This window comes from Leptosomus discolor, unplaced genomic scaffold, assembly GCF_034619465.1.
Source record: "Leptosomus discolor isolate bLepDis1 unplaced genomic scaffold, bLepDis1.hap2 HAP2_SCAFFOLD_78, whole genome shotgun sequence".
Taxonomy (NCBI): domain Eukaryota; kingdom Metazoa; phylum Chordata; class Aves; order Leptosomiformes; family Leptosomidae; genus Leptosomus; species Leptosomus discolor.
Genome location: NW_028237739.1, coordinates 190,227 through 213,297, shown reverse-complemented (window position 1 = coordinate 213,297; position 23,071 = coordinate 190,227). Strand labels below are relative to the sequence as shown.

The 23,071-nt window shown below is 51.1% G+C and overlaps 1 pseudogene; it reads left to right on the top strand.

Annotated features, from left to right (window-relative positions):
* LOC147413144 (axonemal central pair apparatus protein HYDIN-like) overlaps nucleotides 1-21,688 on the top strand; it is a 63,250-nt pseudogene extending 41,562 nt beyond the window's left edge.
* Nucleotides 21,689-23,071: the final 1,383 nt, after the last annotated feature.

Below are 23,071 nucleotides of genomic sequence, written 5' to 3'. Positions count from 1 at the left end.
GCCATTTGCCTCAGGATGTATGAACTCCAGTTGGTATCTTTAACTTGGGGTGCGTTGCACTTCACCCCTTTCAGGAACTTCCGGCACTGCCCTCTTACTATTTCAGCGACAAAAGGAATCGGTTCATTCGAATGGTAACAATAATTTTCGGGCCGAATTCCTTTAGCAAATATCTCCCACCATTCCTCTGATTCAAGAATAATCTCTCCCTGTGATTCTTTTAATTTTAATGCCAATTCTGTGAGTTCCCTTTCCCACTCCCAGCAGATCCGGCAGACACTCTTTGGGGTCTTCCGTTTCGGCAATGGGCCCACCACCGTTCCCGACACACCTTACACACAAAGCACACGAATGGGTAACAGTTAATATACCACACTTGATTTCAGCATCTACATGCCCATCTTCAGTCAGAATTGGATTCTCACTATATTCAATTTTAAAGGTGTTCATTCAGGTCCTTTGAAATTTTATTTTTAGGTCCCCGGGTACAGTGGTCACTTGCCACTGTTGATTCTTTACGGGTCCTTTGATTCGGCTGGCGTGAGTCCACCCTCTTTCAGCTGTTCGTATGGAGGTTTCTGTAGTAAGTAAAACAGGATAAGGCCCTTCCCACTATGGGGTTAGTAAGGTCTCTTTACTTTCAGGTCCCAGCTGGCTGAGTAAAATATACGGATTTGCCACAACTGGGAACCTTGCAAGTGTTCTTTTGTTAATTTCCCATAGGTCATGGACTAATCTATAGGACCCATCAGTTTTCTTTACGGGTAAGATGGGTGTATTGAAGGGAGACATGCATGGTTCCAGTAGCCTTGGTTTAATTAATCTTTCAATCTCTGGTTTCAACCCCATCCTGCCTTCTGAGGGTATTGAGATTGGGTATTGTTTTATTTTTATTGGAATTTCCGGATCCTTGATAGTTACAGTGAAGGGTGGGATATCTAATTTGCCCACTGTCTCCGGAGTGTACCAAACCTCGGGGTTAATTTTTACTTCATCCTCACTCCTAAGGGGACGTAATTTTACTTGCATCTCATTATTTTTAACTTCCAAATTAATGCCCAGTGTGATGATCATATCTCGTCCCAATAGGTTATAATCTGCTTCTGGGACCAACAATAGGGATCCCACCCCAAATTTAGATTCCATTTCAAAAAGAACGTCTTTTATTACTGGAACCCCGAAAGGCTCTCCTTTTGCTCCAATTACTTGCATTGTCTCCGGGGACAAGTGACATCCCCGGGGTAATTCTTGTACTGTGGACCTTTCGGCCCCGGAGTCCACAAGGAACTCGATTTCCTGTTGCTGGGGACTTACTTTAATTTTTATCAAGGGCTCGGTCTTACGTCTAGCCCCCAGCAAATAGAGCCCCTGACACCCCTAATCCTCCTTGAATATTTTCTCATCCTGCAGCCGTTTTCTGCATTCCCTTCTCATATGACCCTTCCTCCCACAATAATAACACCCTACGTCCTTTCTCCTTGTTCCTTCCACCCCGGGTCTTGGGTCCGTTTTGTGAGTCGATCTAATCCCACCTCCACGTTGTCCTTCCCGAGCCACTGCTACCATCACCTTTGCCTGCTTCTTAAACCTCTCGTCTTTCCTTCTGACAAACACCTTCTGTGCCTCCCTCAACAGCCTGTCCAAACCTCTGTTCTGCCAATCATCTATCTTCTCAATTTTTCTTTTACTATCTTCCCATGCGTTTGCTACAAATTGCATTTTCAGCAGGGCCTGCCCCTCCTGAGTGTCTACATTCAGACTGGAATACATTTGGAGACTCTTTCGTAGTCTCTCTAACCATTTAGTGGGCGACTCATCTGCTTCTTGATATTCCTTGAAAGCTTTATTAATTCTTCCTCTCTATTCTTCCTCCCTCGGTAGCCACCCCCCTTTTCTTTTAAAGGGTATAAATTTACCCTAGTGTCGGCCACCATCCACAGACTGGCATATTCACTTTCTTCCAAATTAAATGGTTCCTTTGAGTTAACATAAGTGTTTAGCGCCTGACATATCCAATCCTCAAATGATCCAAAACCAGGCCAATACAGATGGTCTCCTCGAATCTGTTTTCCGCCCCAGACCTCTATGCAATAATGGATCATTTTTACCTTATCCTTTCCCTGCCTAGAGGGAAAGTTATCCCAGTGTTTCAACATCAGCCCTAGGGGACTATCGGGCGGTATTTGGGGCAATTTCACATGGGGCCCCTCTCCCATGGGCTCAAAGGGCTTGCTTTTCCTTTGTCCCATCTTCTGAGGCACTCACACACACACACCAACCGCTCCCCTCGTTTGGGGCTCGCTCCCTCGCGGGCTACGAGAAACGCACTACTAGAGGGTCCGCACTCACTTCGCCCTGGCAGGACGTCTCATACACCGTGCCCCAGGATACCCAACCCAAACCGAACGGATTCCCGGCCTATACTCATGCGTCCTGCGTCTTCGTTCGGAGCTTCGTGCACAAAGATTACAGGGTTACCGGTTCTCCTTTGCTCAGTGTTCAATTTAGGTTCGTCGGTCGAGACAGAAGCGACCTGAGGGCTGCAGGGGCCGCCGGCTGGCGGGGCGCCTCCCCAGTGCAGCTGCAGGCCACAATCTAGTCGCGATCCGAGTCACGGCACCAAATTGTGATAGGTAGAGACACGGACAATTTAAAGTGTCAAAATCCAATGCGAATTTTATTATATTAGCAAGCGAACAAGAGCAAAGGCAGCGCTGGGCGGCCGGGGAGTCTGCGCTCCGCCAACGGCTCGCGCCTTCCCGCCTCGTGTAAGCACATTATATACAGTCTCATTTCCTGCATTCGCGATGTCGCAATCAGGTCGATACTCTGCGCATGTTCCTTCTGTTGCTGGGGGGTCTTTCTCTGCCTCCTGGTGGTCGTAAGGATGAAGGCTGAAGGTCTTCCTCGTTGCCCTGTGGGTGGACTTATGCAAGAATGTGACTACTCAACCCCCTCAGCTATGGGTCCTGTTGACTTATGCAAGAATGTCCTTCGGTTGGGCTATCAAGCCTTGTGGGCACAGAAATCTTCCATCCATACCTTCCCATACAGGTTTAATGAACAAAGCACAATATGTTACTTATTACACCAGGAGGTGCCTTAAGGATCCTGCCTAGAGAAGCTGCCTCAGATTGCTTTGCATCATGCTGTAGTTCCCAATTTCATCTTTCCTTTCTCTTACTGTAGCTTCTCCTCGATGACAATACACTCCTTTTATACGTTGAAAACTGTGGGAGGAGTGTTTGTGGAGTTAATAGGGAATGTTATGGGTTGAATTTTCAGAAGAAATAGTCTGTCTGGGTGCAGACTCCTACATGAGAAATAACTAGTGCTAGTTTTGGTGAGAGTGCTCCTCACAGTCAGAGAGAGAAAAACTGGTGTTCAACGTCGCTAAGAGAGGGCATTTCCAAGGAAGCAATCCGTGATCAGCGTAAAAGGGAACTTAAGTGACGACCAGTTCCTCGCTTAGCTTCTCCATCAGCTGTAATTCAGATCCAAAAGAGCTGAACTCCAACTGCAGTTTGATCATAACAGAATATTGACACCAGGAATCATGGGATAACTGGCGGATAAATTCATATTTGTGTTATTTTCCCAGGTTTTCCTTGTACCTTGTCATGTCGCCTCACTAACACGTCCTCGGTACCCGTGACCTTCAACCTTCGCATTCCTGGGGATGGCTCAGGAGAGCCCAGTGTCAGCAGTTTTGTTCAAGTGGTGGACAACACTCGGTCATCCTGGAGAAGAGGAGCCCAAAGTCACGTCAAGCCGACGGAATTTACCATAACGTCCTGCAGAGGGACCCTCCGCTCCCAGGGACACCTGGATATCCAGGTAGGGGAAGAGTCCGGCCGTACGTGCTTCAGCAGGTGGAGCTGAAGCTTCATGGATGTATGGGAGGGCTTTGGTGATGCTGGCTTGGAGCATAACACGCGTGAGATCCCTGCAGTAGCGTTGGGCTTTTGTTAGCTGGGTTACTGTGGGGCTTTTCTGAAGGAGAAACGTTTTGTTTCCAAAATCATAAGCTGAAGACCGTGCACCCTGTGATCGAGTACAGAAGCCATTCATGTGTTTGAGAGCTGCTTGGAGCAATTTCTTTGATTTAGAGTGGGCAGAGGAAGGATGAGGACAGAAGGTGGCTGTTAAAAAAAAGAGATGTCATTGTATAAAGCAGTTTGCTTTTCTTCCCGGTCTTATTTCTCCTCTCCTGTTGTGCAGAATGAGTTGTGTTCACTGTGGCGATCTCCAACGGGGACTACAAAAGCTCTGGCAGCCATGAGTGGCACATCTTCTGTGTTTTCCTGCTGTTTGTGGACTTTTGCTGGGCCCCATTTTGCCCTCTGCTTCCCACTGTAAAGCTGAACTCATTCTGTTGAAGTCAACAGATTTCCTCTGGTTTTTTGCTGTTGGAGTTGAGATTAAAAACTCATCCCTTGATTTTAATACGGTGGTGGGTAGAGCATTAGTCTAACTGTGCTTTAATTTGGCTTGCATGTGTCCTGCTAACTGCAAGGTGTATTTAACACAGAAGATGTTGTCAGAAGCCTTTTGTTCCTCCCAGAGGCAGTGTTCTACCCGTGGGCCAGCAGCAGAATTAAGGCAAAATTGTCCCTTTCCTTACCATGGAACGAGAACCGGAGGGCACCACCCTTGGATAATGGCTTTTGGGAGTCATGAAGTGTTTGATGCTCTTCTCTTCCACCAGGTCACCCTGTGTTCCAACACCGTGAGGAGCTACGAGCTGGCACTGGTGGTGGACGTGGATGGTGTGGGCAAGGAGGTGTCGGCGCTGCTCCTCACAGCCAGGTATCAGCGCTTTCCTTGCAGCTCCTCGTCTCTCCTTGTGCATCCATCACCAGCACGTTGCCTCGCACCTGGTTTGTTGGCTCCAGCTCCAAATGAGAAGTGTTGCTCAATGAGCGAGTTCTGCCCAGCTGGGTACGAGAACAGCAGGGCTTTGAAAGCAGCCCGTGTGGAGAAGCACCCGTGCTCAGCGGACAGGCACGGCCCTGAGCCTTTTTTGAGAGGGAACAGTAATTATACTCATTATTGGCCTTGGTTTTGGTGCTTGAGGTGTAACAAATTTCCAAAGGGCCACCTCTCCTCTCTGCAAGTGGTGGGCTTGTGCTGGGCTGCGACCGAAATACAACATTTGTTTGGGACGCAGCGAGCAGCCTGCTGAAAGTTGGTGTCTGGTTCGGTTGGTGAAGACACATGCAAATGGGAAAGGGGCTTATGGCAGGACTGGTGAGGGAAAAACAAAGGCAAGATCTTATGAAGGGGAAAGCAGTCCTTGATGTGGAAGGTGAGTGAGCTCAAGTTTCTTTTGAGCATCAATGTTCTCAGACTTCAGCCAGAAGTTGTTCTTGCTGCAGCCAGACTCAGTCCTGTTGGGCTGCAGTGGGTGTCAGTTTAATGACAAGAGGGGTGCAGTTCCCTGGTGCTGTTCCCTCGCCCAGGCAGAGTCATCCAGTCAGCGCCTGGGCTGCAGTTTTGTAGAAGAAGAGCAAGTGGGCACAGACAGCGCACGGACCCATGGGGGTGAAGGGCCAAGGTAGCTGTAGGAGCTGGGAGAGGATGATCACCCGCTGCATGAGGCAGGTGGTGGCCTGTGCCCTCCATCGCTGGGGCAAATGGCTGAGTTTTCAGGCAGGGCAACAGTGGTGTGGGAGAGGAGGGAGTCTTTTTACTGGAGTCTTGTGTCCTTGAGTCTTGGCGAGCCCTGGTCCTCGGTGGGAAGGCTTCTCCAGAGGTCGTGCCTTGCTGGGACCCTTGGGAGGGTCCTTGCAAGCCTCCTAGGGCAGAGGAGGGGCAGAGCTGGTCGGACAGCTGTGGGACAGGGCACCGTGCTCTGCCTGGGCCCTTGGCAGCCTCTGTGATGCTGAGTCTCAGGGTTTGCCCCTCCTTTACAAGAGGTTGTTGAGTAAAACGAAGTCAAAGGTGATTTATCACTGTAGGGGTATTAAAGGTCTATTTGACAGTGACAAATGTGTTAGGCTCCGTTTCACGCTATCTGGGGAGTGAACATTCTACATTCTCTCAGTGTGCCCAATTCCCTTTCGGCCATCTCTTTGCCTAGATGCATGGTGCCTCTGCTGCGAGCGCTCATCCCCGTCGTGACGTTTGAACAGTGCCTACTGAAAGTCCCTTGCCAGCAGACGCTGACCCTTGTGAACGACAGCGATCTTCCAGGCTGCTACAGGGTTCTTCCTCAGGTTTGGCATCGCGTCCGCCTCCTGCCCTCAAAGGTTATCGAGGGGTTTATTAAGGAAAAAAAGTGGTTTGGATAAGACCTTGCTAGTTTATATTCAAACCTAAAGGTTTGCTGAGAACAGGAACCTACCTGAGTATAATCTTTAGGAAGCAGTTAAATAGGAGCCTACCTGAATATAAACTTCAGGAAGCAGTTGATATTCTGGTCTTTGGGATGCTTTCATGCAGGAGAACTTAGAGGGTTGTGAAAAGCTGCTGCAAGGAGGCTGCCAGCACAGGAGTGGGTGGTTGTGGATGCAGCAGCTTTTGAACGCCCTGAGGGTGCTAAGCCCATGCAAGTCTTGCATGTTGTGTTGGGCTGTGCCTTTCTGCGTTTCTCCTAGGGATTTTTAAAAATGTGTGTGAGTTGCCAATGTGGTAGATGTTAAGGAGTCTAAAGTTTCCTCAGAAGTCCCTCTGAAGTTGCATTTGCTTCTGTCCCTTGCAGAAACGCAAGGAGGACGCTGCTGTGCGGTACTGCAGCCCTGTGCCGTGTGGGATCATCCAGCCTCACAGCTTGGTGGAGGTCCCGTTCACACTGGAAGCCCAGGTGAGGGGGAAGCAGAACACCATCGCTCGTATCGCGGTGTTTGGGAGTGAAGGATCCCCACTGGTGAGTGCGAGGGGAAAAGTGTGCCTTTGTGTGACTCATCTTGGTGGGGCATGAAGTGTAGAGGGCTTCCTCCAGGGAAAACAAGAACTTGATATGGCTGGTGTGAGTGAGAGGAGGAGGGATTCATGGCGTAAGCAACAGCTAATGCCTAGAGAAGAGGAAGGATGGTGTCCTCTTCGGTGGTGATCTAAGTGTCCGACACAGCATGTAATGGTGGATATGGGAGATGCCATAAGAAGCCCAGTGTGAAACCCAGCACAGTCCCTGGGTCTCGTACTCTGCTGTGTCATTAGATGAAGAGCGACTGCTGCTTCGTTGGGGCTTTTGTTCAGGAGCACCCAGGGACCTCCCTGAACGCCGCTAAAGCAAGCGCTGTGTAAGAAACCATGCTGAGGGGATGTTTTGTGCAAGGCTGGATTTGAGCTTTCCTGAAGGTAACAGTGTGGGAGAGGTGTGAAGAAGGCAGCGTGGGGAACAGGGTTTCTTTATCCTCTGGGAACGGGAGCTTGTGACTTTCGGATGGGATCACTCCAGTTTCCACACTTGCTCCAGGCCTTCTGTTTCAGTCTTACAACACTGAAAACTCCAAACAGATGTAGTTATCCCCAGCCTAGGAGTACCCTTAGAGCTGTCTAGTCTTTTTAAACGTTTGCTGTTGTTTTTTTTTATCTTTGCTACCTGCTTCTTGGAGCAGAAAATCCATCTAGTGAGCATTGGAGAAGGACCGGTTGTCTACATGCATCCGAGTAAGATAAATTTCGGCAGTATCCAAGTTCTACAAGATGCTTCTCGAACTCTCCGCCTCTCCAATCAGACTGTCATCCCTGCGTCCTTCCGGGCAGAGATGGTAAGTAGCTGTGGGGCTGTTTTCCGATGAAAATGACTGGTCTGTAGCAGCCTGTGACTTGATTTTTACATGCAACATTTCCATATTGCTGTCTGAGAGAGAAGGCAAGCTATTCCGTCGCAATGCGGCACGAGGAGCCTGGCTCTGGGGCAGTTTTAGCTGGGGCACCCCTCAGTTAAGTAGAGTTTGCGTAGATTTTTGAGCAGAAAAGAGTCCGGATCATTTTTACAAGTTCTCCCTTTATTTTGTGGAAGGTATTTAGCTGTGAGAGTCGTGGGGTTTGGAGCTCTGAGCTCAGGAGAACCCTGTGCCCCTTTGCTCCTGAAAGAGCACGGATTTCCCTACGGTTTGCCTCTTGCATCTGCATTCACTTTGTGTCAAACTGCTGTTAATGGTAGAAACGAGGGTGTGAGGTCTGTCCTCAAACTGCTCCTGGCGAGGCGAGTTTCACACCTACTGGGGGTCAAACCAGCTGGGTTGTTGCAGAAAAATACACTTTCAAGGTTGTGTACTTTCAGCCTGCGGACTCCGTCGTGTGGCAGAGCCTCTCTGGAGACCGGCTGCAGAAAAAGGCTGTTTAATTCCTGGAGGCTGCCTCGTGTGCCAAGCTGCCTAGCAGAAAGAGCTTGGGTTGCTCCCCTGGCAGGGAGAGCAAGGCTGCTGCAGCCAGGAACGGCTCGTGTGCTGAGGCTGGGTGGGATGTGCTCCCTGCTGTGAGGGGCTTGCAAACAGGGCTCGGGAGAGATTTGTTCTCCGTGCTAGGTGGGTTGGACTTGTGGAGCTGGTAAACCCAGCCCTGGCACGGCAGGCTTGGCTGTGTCTGTGGATAAAGCATCAGGCAGTGTGTGAGAGTCCGGGCTCAGCCTCCTGGGCCAAGGAGGAAGGGGCTGAATTTCCCTCTTGCTGCTTTTCCAGCTGTTTGGGGGATAAATGTAACCTCCAAGTGGGGGATTCCCAGGGCAGCTTTCTTTGACTCCACAATGAAAATGCACTTTCCATCTCTGCAGAGAGCAGGCCACCTCGGATGGGTGGTGCTGGTGTATAAATGCTGAGTTTTGCATGCTTGTACCAGGCACTGACAGGCAGAGCTGTTGAGGTACTGCTGTCCTGGGGTGATGCCTTCCCTCCCTCCCCTGGGCAGCTTGCAGTGTACCCGGGGGGGCTGGCAGGAGTAGGTGTGCCTCTCCATTGCCTCAGGGCCCTATTGTATGGGATTGAGCAATAAATCCTGTCCTACTTCACTGCAAGCTCCGCCAATATTGTGCCTAATCGACAAGCAGAACAATAATATGAGTGGTTCGGGGATGGTTTCTCTCCCTGCAGTAAGATGGGCTCTGCTGCTCCATAGTCCCTGCTGCTGACTCCCCAGGGTTGAGTTACCTCCTGGTGAGCATCTCCGCTTCTCAGGACAGCTGCTGCTGTCATGGAGATGTTCAAGCAGGCAGGTCCCAAGAAGCTGCTCGATCAGTTGTTTCAACGAGGGCTCTTCAGACGCCTCAACACGGTGACGCTGAGCCTGCCGGGCGGGAGCAGCACTGTGGAGGTGAAGTGTGCTCCAGCTGCTCCCCTGCCCTCAGCAGCTGCCTGCTTTGGTGCTGTTTTGGTGCCTCAGTTGAAGTTTTGCCCTTTTGCTGCTGCCTTAGGCTGCCTGGCAGATTATTGATGGAAAGAAGAGAGGACTGGATAATTTTAGAACTCAAATTTGAGATGCAGTGGGGTGTCAGGGTGACTTGCACACGTACATCCGAGAGCAGAACTGGCTCCGGCTGCCCCTTAGCCTAGCTGGTGGGTGGCTTGGGCATCCTTCATTCACTTGTGCCCCTGAACCCAAGTCTTGTGCTCTCTAAGATGCCAAAGCCTCTGCTTTGATTTCCTGCTTGGAGATCCCTGCAGGATGGTGAGGTGGGATTTCCCCAGCTCCCGTTTGATGGCTCATCTGGAAACTGTGACTGTTTGCAGTCAGGCTTAGAGATCACGGTCCCCACTTGAAAGATAGAGCTGTTGACTGAAATTTTCACAGTGGTGTTGGATCAGCAATGTTACAGCACACTGACTGGCAGCTTGACAAACTGAGTGAGATTAAATGAAGGGGCAGCAACAGGGCAAGTAAAGGGCTGGTGTCTTGTCCAAAGGCAAATGCTGGAATGCAGATGGCCACGCTGCCACCTCGGTGATATCCTTAACTGTCGTGTGCAAATTGCTGTTCCTGTCAAGTCAAGCTTTCTTCTTGCTTTATGGGAGAAAAGAGCATTATCTGAGCAAGCAGAGATGGTTTTGGTGGATAACTTCAGTTTGGGATAGCGACATGGGATTACCTGGAGTACCCCTCGTGCACAGGCTTTCCCATCCCCCTGTCCTCTCCGTTGGACGAGTTGCAGGGAGCAGCACTGAGCATCTCTGCCACCAGAAGGAAATAAGTAAGGAACCTCCAAAGCTGTGTGCTGAGATGGGGCTTTTTGGGTTTGAAGAGGAGTTTGAAGGACTTGATACCTGAGGCCTGTGTTGGCTTATCCCTGCTTGCCAGGGTGTCTGCGGGTCTGCGACCCTTGGGACCAGTGTGTCATCCCATGTCATCCTCTGAATCCTGTGTCTGATGTGCTTGTCAGGTTGCTTTCCCAGCTGCCAGGCAGCCCCATTAGAGAATCGTCTGGATCCAGCAAGGGGAGGATTTGGTTTTTTCTTGGGTAGAAAAGTCTGGAGGAGTAGGTCAACACGAAGGAGCTGTTCATGCCCTTTCAAAATTGCTGTATTTCAGTAATCAAAGAAATTGTTATTCTGCTTGTCTAGGGCAACTGAACTTGTCGTACTGTGCTGCACCCACTGGCCAGCTGAACTGAAGAAGGGTGGAAGTCTTGAAGGCAATTAGGCTCCTGCAAGCAAGAGTGACTCCGCTAAGTGCTTTTCCCGGGGGAAAAGCAGGAGGAGTTTGGTTATTAACTGTTGTGCTTGGCCACAGCCGGCCAAGCTGTGTCCTGGCTGGAGAACCCCGATGTGCAGAGCGGTGGCACTGGTCTCCCCAGCCCAATGGGGAGAGCAGGTGGGATCTGGAGCTATGGACAGGGGACGCAAATGGAGACAAGCCTCGTCCCCTCACTCGGCGGTCTCTTAGCTGAACCAAGCGTGACAAATTAGGCTCCACTGTCAGTGGCAGCGAGTGCCACACTTCAATTTTTGTCTTTTCTGCTGGCTTTAGAGGCCATGTCTCTTGATTTCAGTAGAACATCCCCTTGCTGGTGCTCTGGGGCAGAGGCTAAACCAAAGTGGTGCCTGTGCTTTTGCCAGGGAGATGCTGGTGCTGAGGTGCCAGGAGGAGGCTGGTTGTTGGTGGGAGCATCTAGCCAGCCTCAGGCTCTGATCTCCACCTCCTCCTGGGGCTTAGGGTACTTTTGGGCTGTCTTCTGTCACTGGCAGCCTGTGTGGTAAAGAGTAGCTTTGAAAGGAAGAACACGAGGTCCCCCACCTTGGGCCTGCTGGGACAGCTGGGACAAGGCTCTGTGCACAGCTGAGGTAGGAGAGGGCTTTATTTCCCCTTCGTGTGCAACCTCTGCGAGGAGCGATGGGTCAGCCTGACGAGGTGTGAATGCTGTCTTGCTAGAGCTGGGCCTTGGTACAGCACAGCTGCATTTTTGATATTGAGTTCTGCTTCCTCGTTCACTTGCGCAAGGCCAGAATGACCGGATCCCTTTAATGAACTGGGCTGCAGTATCGTCAGGAGAACGGAGTGCGGTGGCTCCTCAGTCATCCCTCAGGGCAGCCATCCAGCCATCTCTCAGATGCACGCTGGTTATAACCAAATGTTGGCAGCTCTTCTTCACACTGGAAATCTGGCCTGGGAGAAGCTAATGATCTCAGCATTGAACTTCTTGATTGAGTGATTGATCCCAACGCTTGCCTAGAACTCAGGGACTCTGATGTCCAGTAGTGCAAGCCCCTACAGGGGCAAAAATAGCCACCGTCTTTGTCTATCCAGTGCCTACAGCTATTGCATCATTTTCCAGAGCATTCAAGGCTAAGCAAGTAGCAGGGATGTTATCAGAAGTTAGAGCGTGGTCTTCAAAGTGGAGGAATTTTTTTAGTGTGACCCTGAGAGATTTCTTGTCTCTGGGACACAGCCTGGATGGGTGTAGGCAGAAGCTGACCTAGAAACCCGAGTGAATCTAGCCCGGCAGAGCCTTTTGTCCTGTCAGGTCTCCTGTTCAGCGATGCCCTGTGCTGCCCCTTGGACCCACACCAAATGCTACCTGAAAGAATGAGGACATGATGCAAATGGTGCTCCTCCGGAGCGGGCTGTTGGCCTGGCAGGGCCTGCTGGGTCTGCGCTGGGCCACTCTGGGAGGTTCAGAGTCTGGCTCCATCGAGACAGCCTGTCATTATTCCTCAGTAATAGCTTCTTGGGTACAACTTACTGCCCAGCTTGTGGCCAAGCTTTGATAAATGAGCTTTGTCAGAGAGCAGACTTGCCGCTTCACCTCTGGAGCAGAGCTGCCAGGTCTCCTTTTCAAGCGAGCTACCCTGTGCCCGCCTGAATCAGAGGAAGAGTTGTACATTGATGTCAGTGAGAACCTCCCGCCCAGCGGCTCGGTAGGAACGTGTTGGCTGGGTGGCCCTGGGCCGATGGCAGCGCAGTGGCTGCCTCCGAGGCCTGGCGATCAGCTACGGGCGGGATGCAGCGACAGCAGAAGAGGGTTGGTGGGATCCTGTGTGGTCAGTGAGTGTTCACCCTGTGCCAACTGCCTTCCTCCATCCCATTCTTACCTAAGACTTTCTTTTGCAGCTCTAGAGGACAAATTAAACGGAGCTGAGTTTATTAGTTTGGCCAGCGCCTGAATCCTTTTGATGCCTTTGGCGTGCTCCATCCTGGGATGCAGGCGTGCAGGCCTGACCTGCTCTCCGTGCTGGGCACAGCCAGCCTAAGGAGATGCCGTAGCTCAGGCACCTACACACACTGCGGGGACCCTGAGTGCTCACCAGGTTGTTGCTTCCCTGGCCTCCAGCTCGTCTTACCCTTGTTAGCAGAGGTCGTTCTGAGGGGGTTATTTAAAATGCTTCCCGTGACGTTGGAGTGCTGCTTGGTTTTCTGATGCTTCTCTCCCCCGGGCTGGCTGGTGGCCTGTTAAAGCTCAGTGCTGCCAGCCTGACAGATGGAAACTCGAGCGGACTTCACCTGGATCTAGCCTTGCTTGGCTTGTGTCAGGCCTCCAAGCACAGCGTTGGTTTCTAGTAAAAAAAAAAAAAAAAAAGGAAAAACCCCTTCTGTTACAATACTGCAGAGTTGTGGGTGAGTAGTGCCTGTCGTCCCAAACCCAGCACTGAACTGTGGGGTGCAGGTACCACCAACACAGTGATGGACACTTGGAAGGCGTACATCTACACCCCAGTGTGTTTCGTGCTGGACAAGGAGCGTTACATGCAGCTTCTCTTCTGCGAGCAAGCTTGCTCCCTGTGACTGTGGTTTTAGATGGTCTGGGGGTCCAGCACCCTTATTGCCCCATTTACAGAGGGAGGTGCAAGAGAAACCAGAGGAGGAGAGGGCTTGGGAAGCTGGGGTCATGTCCACAGAACATGTCTTGCAGTTTTCTTTGTGCTTATGGCTTTACTGCCCTGCTGTAACCACTTAGAGCTGAATTTTCCAAATGCGGCCACTGTTGTCGGGAAGCCAGGAGAGAGAAAGCAGCTTCTCTTGGCCCACTCTCCAAAAGAGAGACTGGAGGGGGAATAACTTTCTTGGAGGATGAGCATCCCTTGGCTTGGGCAAAACTGGGTCAGCGAAGTGAGTCTGTTAAAGGAGGGTAAAGTAGAGGTTGTATAAGCTCCTGCATAGCTGCTGTTTCCAGACACCGTAGCTTAGATTTAGGGAAATTAAGCCGTTGTGGTTTTTACCTTCGAATCTTTAGTCTTTCCTTTTCCTGCCCTCCCCCAGGCTTCCTGGGTTCCATCCTAAGTTAGTGTTTGCCCTGTCTTACAGTCTGGCAAATACTCGTGCTGGAGGATTGAGCCCAGTAAAGGAGTGATCCCCCCCCGAGGCCGAGGTGTCTGTGGCTGTCATAGGAAACTTGGGCAACACTGAGAAGTTCGAGGACGAGGTGAACGTGTACATCGAGAACAGCTGTACCTACGTCATCCCTGTCCGGGCTGTTGGCATCGGCACCACGATCGTCACCGACGAACGATTTGCTCCGGAGCTCAACTTGGGACCTCACTTCAGGTAGGGTATCTCTCAGCTCCCACTCCTCCCGTGGGCTCAGCAAGGAGGAGTTTGGCTGTGGTCCTTCAGGCTGGTTCTTTAGTGCTCAAGGTCCTGGCTCTGTTTCACTGAAGCCCCAGGGATTCCTTTAGAGACATTTTATGGCCACTTGAAAGTTCTTAGATACCCTCAAAAGCCATCCAAATGGAAAGCAGTTGCTCAATTGTCACTGAATTGTTTTCAGTTATAAACCATTTATTTTCTCACTCTACCAAACAAAAATTTGGAGGAAAACAGCAGGTCCCAGAAGCCTCCGGCTGGAAAATGCTACATTACAAGTATAAACCTCTTTCCCTTTGCAATAGCATTGCTTGCTTTTCCGTTCGCTATGCAGTATCGTCTCGCCACAACAGCAAACCTTGGCGGTAGCTTGTTAGCAACCCCTCAGCTAAATGAATGGTGCTGTTTTGTTTCCCTTCTGCCCAGCAGTCCTGGAGGAGCAGCAGAATTTCTTTGCCCTGCATTATGCTTCAGTTCACTCCTCTTTCCCAGCTCCCCTGCCAGGCTGCTCTTTATCAGACGTAGTCGCTCTTCCCTCCTTTCTCCTGCTGGCTTTCCTGGCCGTCTGCTCCGCAGCAGCAGCCCGAGGCACGGGCAGGCGAGGCGGCTGCAGGAGCAGCTCTGAAAGGGAGAGGGGGAGAAGCCCGCTGAGGTTGGGTGGGATAAATTGGGAGTGTTAATTGAAAGAGCTTAGCTCGAAGGAGGGGATTCCCTGCTCTTAATGCCTGTGTCTGAAGGTGGGCACGTTCTTATAAATGAGAGAAAAATAAGGCTTTTCAAAGTGCTGTTTGCCTTGTGTTGGAGACCTGTTGGGATGAGAAGAATGGTCTTGTCAGTGTCTGTTCCTTTCCCTGGCTGCAAAGAGGGTCCACAGTGCTCTGATACTGAAATTTTGGGGTAGAAAGGGGAGGTTAATCCTACCTTAAGCATTTAGGATAGATTTGGGGCGGGGGGGATAAATGTGCACCCACAAGCCATCCACATAAGCAGGGACGTTGCAGGGAGGGTGGTGCTTGTGCTCTGTGCAGCCACAAATTGGCTACACAACAGAGGGGACAATGTCAATGGGATCGGTGCCATTGTCTTCTGCCACCCTTCATGTCTTCGCCTGCATACTTGGTTTGGAGCTGTTGCCATCGCTGTTGGCTGTGGAGCTGCCACTGGGTGAGCTGAGATGGGACCCAGGTAACACCTCGGACGAGTTGGGCTTTCCCAGAGCCACCAATTCTGCATCTACCCAAAGCTTCTCCAAGCTTTTAGCTGTTGCTGCCCGCAACATAAACCATTTCATACTGAGCTGGTGCACATCATTTTCACCAGTCTGTTTCAAGGATAAGTTTGTTCTATGCTGTCACTTCTGTGTTTGTATTTAGCTGCTTGTGGCAGACATGCGTTTTGTCAGCCACATATTCCGTACCTTTCGAAAAAAAACAGTCACTGTTGCAGGAACATTTCCTGGCCATGCTCAGATTTATGGAAGGTAAAAGAATTGCTCCAGACTAGCCTGCAGTTAGTGTTTCTCTACCTTAAGGAATCAATTTCCATTGAATATCCATTTTGGCTTACATCGGCTCCAGTTATTCATCCCTTGTTGTCACTCCATTCCCCCTCAGCAGCTAGACCCGGTCCTGCTGCTGTGTTCGTGTTGGGGAAGCTTCTGTTGATCGTGTGTTCTCACAGTGCGTTTGTCTTCCTAAAACACAAAAACAGCTGCACCGTTCAGGCAAAGGGTGCTGTGTTGGGGGCGATGAGAGCTGGGTGCTCCCTAAGGGGTGGGGGGATGAGGGGGCTAACATGGGTGCCAGGGCAGGGGCCTCACCAGCGAGGCCAGTGGTGCCCAGGTCACCAGATGAGTCCATACACCCTGCAGCTTCCCAATAGCATCTTCAGAGGAAGCCACCTGAGGCAGCAGCTCCCCAGGGGAAGGTGAGATGGCAGTGAAGCTGTTGCTCCATCTCCTTGCAGCCAGGACAAGGCCAGCTGAGCATCCGATGCAGTGAGAGCTGCAGGAAGCACCTTGGAGAAATGCTCTGATAATTGAGCAGCAAAGGCTGGTGATGCTCTGTCCACAGCAACTGAGGTGGTGATCTTGAGGAAGCTTTTTCTTGCTGTATGCAGAGACACCAGCTGCTGGATGGTGATAAACTTAGGGGCAGCCAAGGTCTGACGTTTGCTGAAGCTTTGATCTGGGTCAGCCTTTTCGGAGGTGGTTTTATTGCTGAGTGTGCCGTCAGAGAACGCTGTCGGGGCGCTGCAGCGGGGCGACCGCTGGGAGACAGCAGCTCCTGTGACGTTTTCCATCTCTGCTTCTCTCCTAGCCTGGATCCCTGCCGTTACCGCTTCAAGGTAACGAACAAAGGGCGACGCACCCACCTGCTCTACTGGACAACGGAAGGTTTTGCCCCGTTTCGGCAGCGTGATCGCCCCCCTGCCAGCAGTAAGGCCAAGGGCAGCAGCTCCTCCCAGAGGCCCCAGCCTGCCTGCCCTGTGTTTAAGCTTCGACCACTGAGGGCAGAGCTGAGGCTGGGCAAGAGTGTGGAGATGATGCTGGAAGGCTCCTCCAGCACTCCCCAGGTGAGGTCCCCCACGAGGGCTGTCCCTTCCCCGTCAGATCACCTCCCCTGGGACTTCTTCTGCAGCACCTTGACATTTGCCTGCGAAAATGAGCAGGTGCTTTCAAGAAACTGTTTTAAGGCCACAAGTTACCGTGGCAGCCCCAGTGGCTTTCCTTGCTGGCCACTGTCAGTTGCTAAGGCTTTTTCGTGTTGCCATAGCTACCATAAACCAAATTTGCTGATACCAAAATATAGGCCGAAGGAAGTGTTGCTGCTTCAGGGGCAAATGGGGGGTTACAAGGTGTCGTGTGCTGAGGCAGGAAGGGAGGGCAGAGAAAATAAGTTCACTGAGATGATGAATACAGGCAGAAAGTAAATGAAAAACTGCCAAGTAATGTGACTGGGGGAGCAGTGAGTAAAAGCACCTGCGAAGGGAGGGAGTGTCTGGGAGCAGCATCATTTTTCCTCTGTAGACAAACATGGGCAGAGGGCTTGTCTAGCGCTGAGTCCTGGAGGAGAAAAACGAACACAGGGTGTCAGCTCTCGTGATCGGAGTGACGTTCGTCCACGTGGGAAACTGTTCCCAGGGATCATTATAACTGAGAGTTTGACTTTGGTCAATATTTCCGTAAGAGCCTGCCCCAGTGTCCCAAGGGCAGTCGGGTCTTGCAGCACCCTCGGGTGGCAGCTCAGGGGGGAACATTTCAGCAGGGTCCCTGGATGCCCTTCTTCCCAGGGGAAACCCAGCTCTGCGCAGAAGCTGCCAGCTGACCCTGGTGTGCGTTCCCTGGCTTCAGGACCGCTGGGCACAGGTGTTTTAAGCAAATGCAGAATAAATCTGCGTTAAGCTCCTGCTGATTCTGGTGTTTTGAAAGGTGTCTTAAAGGGTTCCCTCAGCAGTAGCTTGAGGCAGACTTGATTACTCCCCTGGGTGCCTGCAGCGGGACTGTCCCTGTGCAGTTCTGAGCCCAGAGGTTTTGCTGAAGAGGGGAAAAAGGTTCCAGAAAGAAACTAGTGATGAGGGCACTGGTGAGGGTGTCTTGCCTGGAAGGCCAAAAGGGGATCTGTGAGCTCAGCTGTGGCTACCTGGCTCCTGCAGTCAAAGCCAAGACCATGGGAGCAGGCTTTCCACCTTCCTGAGGTCTTGAGAACTTAATACTCTTCAGGTTGGCCAGAAGCCCAGCCCCCTGCATTGCACGTGATGATTTTCAAGTCTGTAGGCTCTGAGGAGGAGTTGGGTTGTGGTGTTGTACCAGAGGGAAGAGTGAGAAATGAAGGGAGGAATTTTGAGGCAGTGAAACCATGCGAACTCAGGAAAAAGTCTTGAAGCATGCCACTTAAGCAGAGGGTTTTCACGTGAAGTGCAAGGCATGTCTTTCCTGGGGAGATTTCTTTTAAAACCAGCTCTAGGAGGGCACAGCTCATCCTAGGAATGAGCGATCCCTTTACCTAAAGGCTGGCTGGCTATTTGATTTATTTTTTTTTCCCAAGGATGCTTTCCACTTGGCTTCCAAGGAGCGTTTGCTGCCGTTGGCCCTTCTATCACTTCTTTCTCTTAATATAGTTCCATACTTTTTTCTAACTAGTTCCTACAGCTTTCTGTAAGCCTTATGCTTGGCAACAGGACAAACCAAACCAATAATCCTTTGGGGCAGGGGTTATTACAGCTGTAGGCAGCACGTGACTCGCGAGTGCCGTTTGTGGCTGTTGGGGTGTAGCATTGCGGGCCTTTGGGGTCAGAATAAACAGGACGCGGCACGGAGAGAAAAGGGGGCGATTGAGGAGACCAGGGACTGTAACTGTGTGGCAGGAGCACGGCCCGTGGTTGGGTGGCCAGCAAATGCAGGGTGTTTTCTGGACCCTCTGGGTGACGTGTGACTCTTGCATGCAGGTGGTGAAGGAGCGGCTGCTGTGTCACACCGTCGTGGGGAGCGAGGCAGGGAAGGCACAGATAATGCAAGTGGATGTCACGTGTGAGTTTGTTGCTCCCGTTCTGCAACTGTCCTCCAGAGAAATCACTTTCCGGATGGAGAAGGTAAGTCTCTGGGTTGCATCCTGGCATTCAGTAGCGTGGCTGAGGACTGGAAGCCGGTGGGGCGTGTGTGCTGGTGTTCAAAGGAGGGAGTTAAGCAGCTTCTCCAAGTCCGCGGGGCTTTGGCTGTTGGTCTGAGATCATCCTTTTGCTCCTCTGGGGTCAGGGACAGTCTCAGTAGCTCTATTCTGCCCTTCTTGATGTGGAAACAGAATTGAGCTGCTGAGCCAAGGGCACGGGGTGAGGGACCCAGGTGAGGTGTGGGGACCCAGGAGAACAGCGTGGGCTTTGCACAGCTACCTCGAATGCTGGGGCTGCAGGTGGGAGAGCAGATCGCTGCAGCTGCGCGATGCTCAACCCCCTCCTGCCCTTTCTGAGGTGCTTTGTAAAGTAAGTGAGGTTGTTTTCAGAGATGGGACTGTTTTTTTTGACTTCACCAAAGTAAAACTGAGATGACAGCTGCTCAGGGATCATGGGGGGGATCAGGGCCACTTCTAGAGAGCCACCAGTTTCTGTACTCAGTATAAAAGGGAGGTTTTTGAGGATCCTCGGAGGCACGGTGATGTCTTAACACCGATCCTGTAGGGAAGCTGAGACAGACTGAGATTCCTGTCAACGCCTCAGTCTGATGAGGAAAAACTGTCATCTCTTGTCCCTCTTTGCCTTCTCTGCTGTTGGTATGGATGCTGGCTCTGCGTTTCCCCAAGCCTTACTTTCTTCAAAGGACCTGCAGATGTCCTTCAGCTGCAGTGATGATGACACCAATGCAAAGCAGATGCCCTTTGTTCTTCTGATCCTGACTCCTGCATCATCTTTTCCTCTCCCATGAGGTGTCAAAAAAGAGAAGATATTTCATTATTTAGTTTCTGTGTTTTCAGGTCTGTCCTCTGGTTCCCAGGCTTCCAGAGAAGCACAAATTCCTGTGAGCAGGCAGTTCAGATTTTAGTTAGAAGCTTTTCAGCACCCCCTAATGTCTGCCTGTGGTCTGCTTGATGCCACACGCTCCGATTTTTCAAGTGCTATGACACTGCAGCTGTTTGATATCAGGACATCCAGAACTGGTTTCCCAAACACAGTTTAGTTTATATAAACCGTGCAGGAAGCCCAGAGCAATGCATAAACAGGAAGAAATAGCTTAGGCTGAGGTAGCTTTGAGGCTACAGACACCTTGTCGCTGTAGCAGGGGCAGCAGGAGACACGTTGCAAGCGGACTGTTGAGGTTTCTAGCTGGCTGTATGTGCCTTGAAGTGTTCAAAGCCAACCTTGGGCTACTGCAGGCTCTCTGCTACGGGCCAAATCCTGCTTGCTTTTCTCCTCTGACTGGCATCACTGCTTTTATGAGGCTACTGGAACCGATAAGGTTGTAAGAAATGACTGTCTGTGAGTGAAGATCATCTTGTGCCTTTCTGCCCAAGAGAGCATACAAAACTGGAGACAAAGGGTCTGGGTTCACTTTCTGGTTTTGATCTTGTTCAGGCAGCTGCCGCCTCTCAGGGTCCTGTTCCCTCATCCGTACCCAAGACTGTTTCCCTGTCCCCTGGGGGATGCTGTGGTTTCTGAATATGAAAAACATCCGATATACTTAGAGAAGAACTTTCTTGAAGGGTAGAAACTAATAAAAATAGTAAATAGAGATGTATGCACTTTGGGGGTTGAAAAATTTGAAATGCATTGGAAGGGGAAGGAGATCCGTGGGCACTTCAGGTTATTTTTTCCTTGTCTTCTGTTTCTGTAGCAACCCAGTGATGTCCTGACTCTTCAGTACAAGCCTCTCTCTTTAAAAAACGTCTGCTCCCTGCCAGTCAGCATTGTCCTGGCCTTAGGGCAACCCTTCTTAATCTGCGATGTGGACCAGCAGCCCCTCCCTGCAGACGTTCAGGTGAGCAGCCACAGACCTTCCTGCTGGGGGCGGGTTGCAGAGGGAGGAAGGTGGTGGTGCGTTTGTGTGGGGAGGTCCTCTAGCAGACAAATTTATTCCTTAGAGTCAGCAGTAGACTGGCCTGAACTAAATCAGGTTTGAAATGAGCCAGCGAAGGAAACAGAATATACCTGACTTGGGAAGAGACGTCCTGGCTCTGAGACACGAGGAGAAGGGAAGAGACAGCGAGGTCTGGGCAAGGCATGTAGTAAAGGTGTCTGCTGGAAACCATCCCAGCTCTGCAGCAGCCGTCTCAGATAACCTCCAGAGCAGCTTGCTCTCCAAGGGCAGCCCTGCTTTCCAGGAGGCTGAGGACGCTTCTCCAGCTGCTGCCTGGCACCTGCCCCGTGGTTGGTAGAAGCTGTTGGACATGGACTCTGCTAAACACGGGTTGTTGTAGGCATGGCCGCCACTTCTGTGCCGTGCCAGTGAGTAGCCTCTGCAAGGGCGAGGCAGCGACGCTGTGTCATTTGTGCTGTGAGGTGAAGGAGTTCCTCTAGAGGCCGGGCAAAAGGCCCTGGCGTGCCAGAGCGCTGATCTGGTTGTGTATTTAGTGTGTAGCTTCTGTGGGTCCAGAATTCAGGAGAACAATATTTATTTCCCTCTTGTATTGGTGCAGAGCACAGTGACGTGAGCCTGAGAGAGTCTCAGACCAGAGTCTCGTGGTGCTTGCAGTCAGGCGCACTCTGGGAAGAAAATGAGGGATGAACTGAGAAACCTGAGCTGGGGGTCACCCTTTGAACATTGGCATGTTTTGTGCTATCAGACCCTGAGACTTCATCACCCTGGTGATTAATACTCTTCATCTCCTTGCAGCCCATCAAGCTGGAGATAGGGGAGGAACTTCATCTCTCTATCAGGTTTAACCCTGCTTATGAAGAAGACTTGAGTAGCCGGGTAGTAGAGAAGGTTCTGAAGATCAAGTTCCTTGAGCATCCTCATGAGGAGCTGGTCACCGTTCGGGGAGAAGTCTGCTTCCCGAATCTCCGTATCCAGACCACGGCCCTGGACTTTGGCTGCATCTTGAATGACACTGAAGATGTGCGTTACGTCGAGATGACCAACTGCAGCCCGCTTCTCGTCCGGTACCGCTGGTTGTTCCTGACAGACGGCCACGTGAGCCAGATGAGGTACGTGCACCTTTGCCCTCTCCTTGAAGCTCTTCTCCTTCCCGATCTCGTGTTTGTAACTTGCAAAGCCCAAGGCTGTTTGCCTGCGGTGTGACACATCACCTTCAGCTCTCCCTTGAGGAAATAATACCTACGGGCTGTGGTCAGGCTAGGTGCTCGGGGGAGAGGTGATCTCCACGGGTGTGACTCTCAGAAGGAGACAACGTTCTCCAGCCAAGCTGGGACTGTGAAACACTGCCAACACTTCTCACGTAGCCCATAACCCAGAGTCCTGCTCAGTCTCTGGAGCTACAAAGCTGTGCTTAGGCACTTGGACATGCAGATGTAGAACATGACCTCGTGTCCTTCCCTACCAACCCTGTGTGTTGTCACCTCATGCTAAGAGCCTACACAGGCACTGCCACCAGAATGATGTGCTGCTGTCCCAGTCTCGTGCTGCTGCTTTGCTGTAGCCTCTGTGCTGGTTCCCTGGGAAGGAAAGCTGGTGTGGAAAGCTGCTTTCTCAGACCTTTGTGGCCTGAGGCAAACACCACCTCGGTGAAGTGAGTTTTTGTCTGTCGAACTGCACACCACGTTCACAAAGCTGCTACTTAGTGTTTGACAGCGAAAGGGCAGGTTCTGCTGCGGCTGTAGGTACAGCTGTAGATGTTGGTGGGAGCACTTGTCTGAACATTCCTGGGAATCCCCAGGGCCATCCAGAGCTGCTCTGTGGTTTCCAAGCCCAAGAGCAATCTGGCAGTCGTGCTGGGGCACATCTATAAACACATTTCTAGCAGTTCCTCCCACTGTGGCCTCTCTCCATAGTACGAAAGTCTAGTCTGGGCAGTTTTAATTACAGTAGCAAATGGTTTTTCCATAATGCCCCAGGAAACCCAGCAAAGTTAACTATTGTGCATTGAGGTGCTGCTATTACAAATAACAGAGATCATCAATAAAGAGTTTTGTTTAGGGAATTGGGATTTGGCTCAGAGGAGACGACCTGTTGGGAGCTGGAGATTAGCTGTGGCTACGAGGAGGGCTTGGGGGAGAAGACCTGGGGTAGCCCATGCACAGCTGGGTCTTACCAAGTAACAAGCAGGCTTTAGTGTGGCCCTTGATGCATGGCACCTTCAAGAACAGCCCCTGAAATGCAGAGGAAGGTCTGCAAAAGCAGGTGGAGGGAGATGGGCAGGGAAGGAGGAGCAGGGCTGTAAGCTCTGTTTGGAGGCTGCTGTCATCTCCTGGTAAATTAGATGAGGGTTTAATTCCAAACTAAAGGGAAAATCTAACAATGCATATAATTGTAATAACAGAGAAACAAGGACATTACAGCGAAGCCTGTGTGGAATTCATTTCCTCTGGGGAAAATTCCACTTGTTTTCCAGCTGCCTGTTTACTTTACTCTTATTTCTTTGTTTGGAACCAATTCAGGTTTTTGGAACCGTGAATGCCGAATCAGTTTTCAGTTTTTAATTACCCAGCTCCACCTAAATTGGCT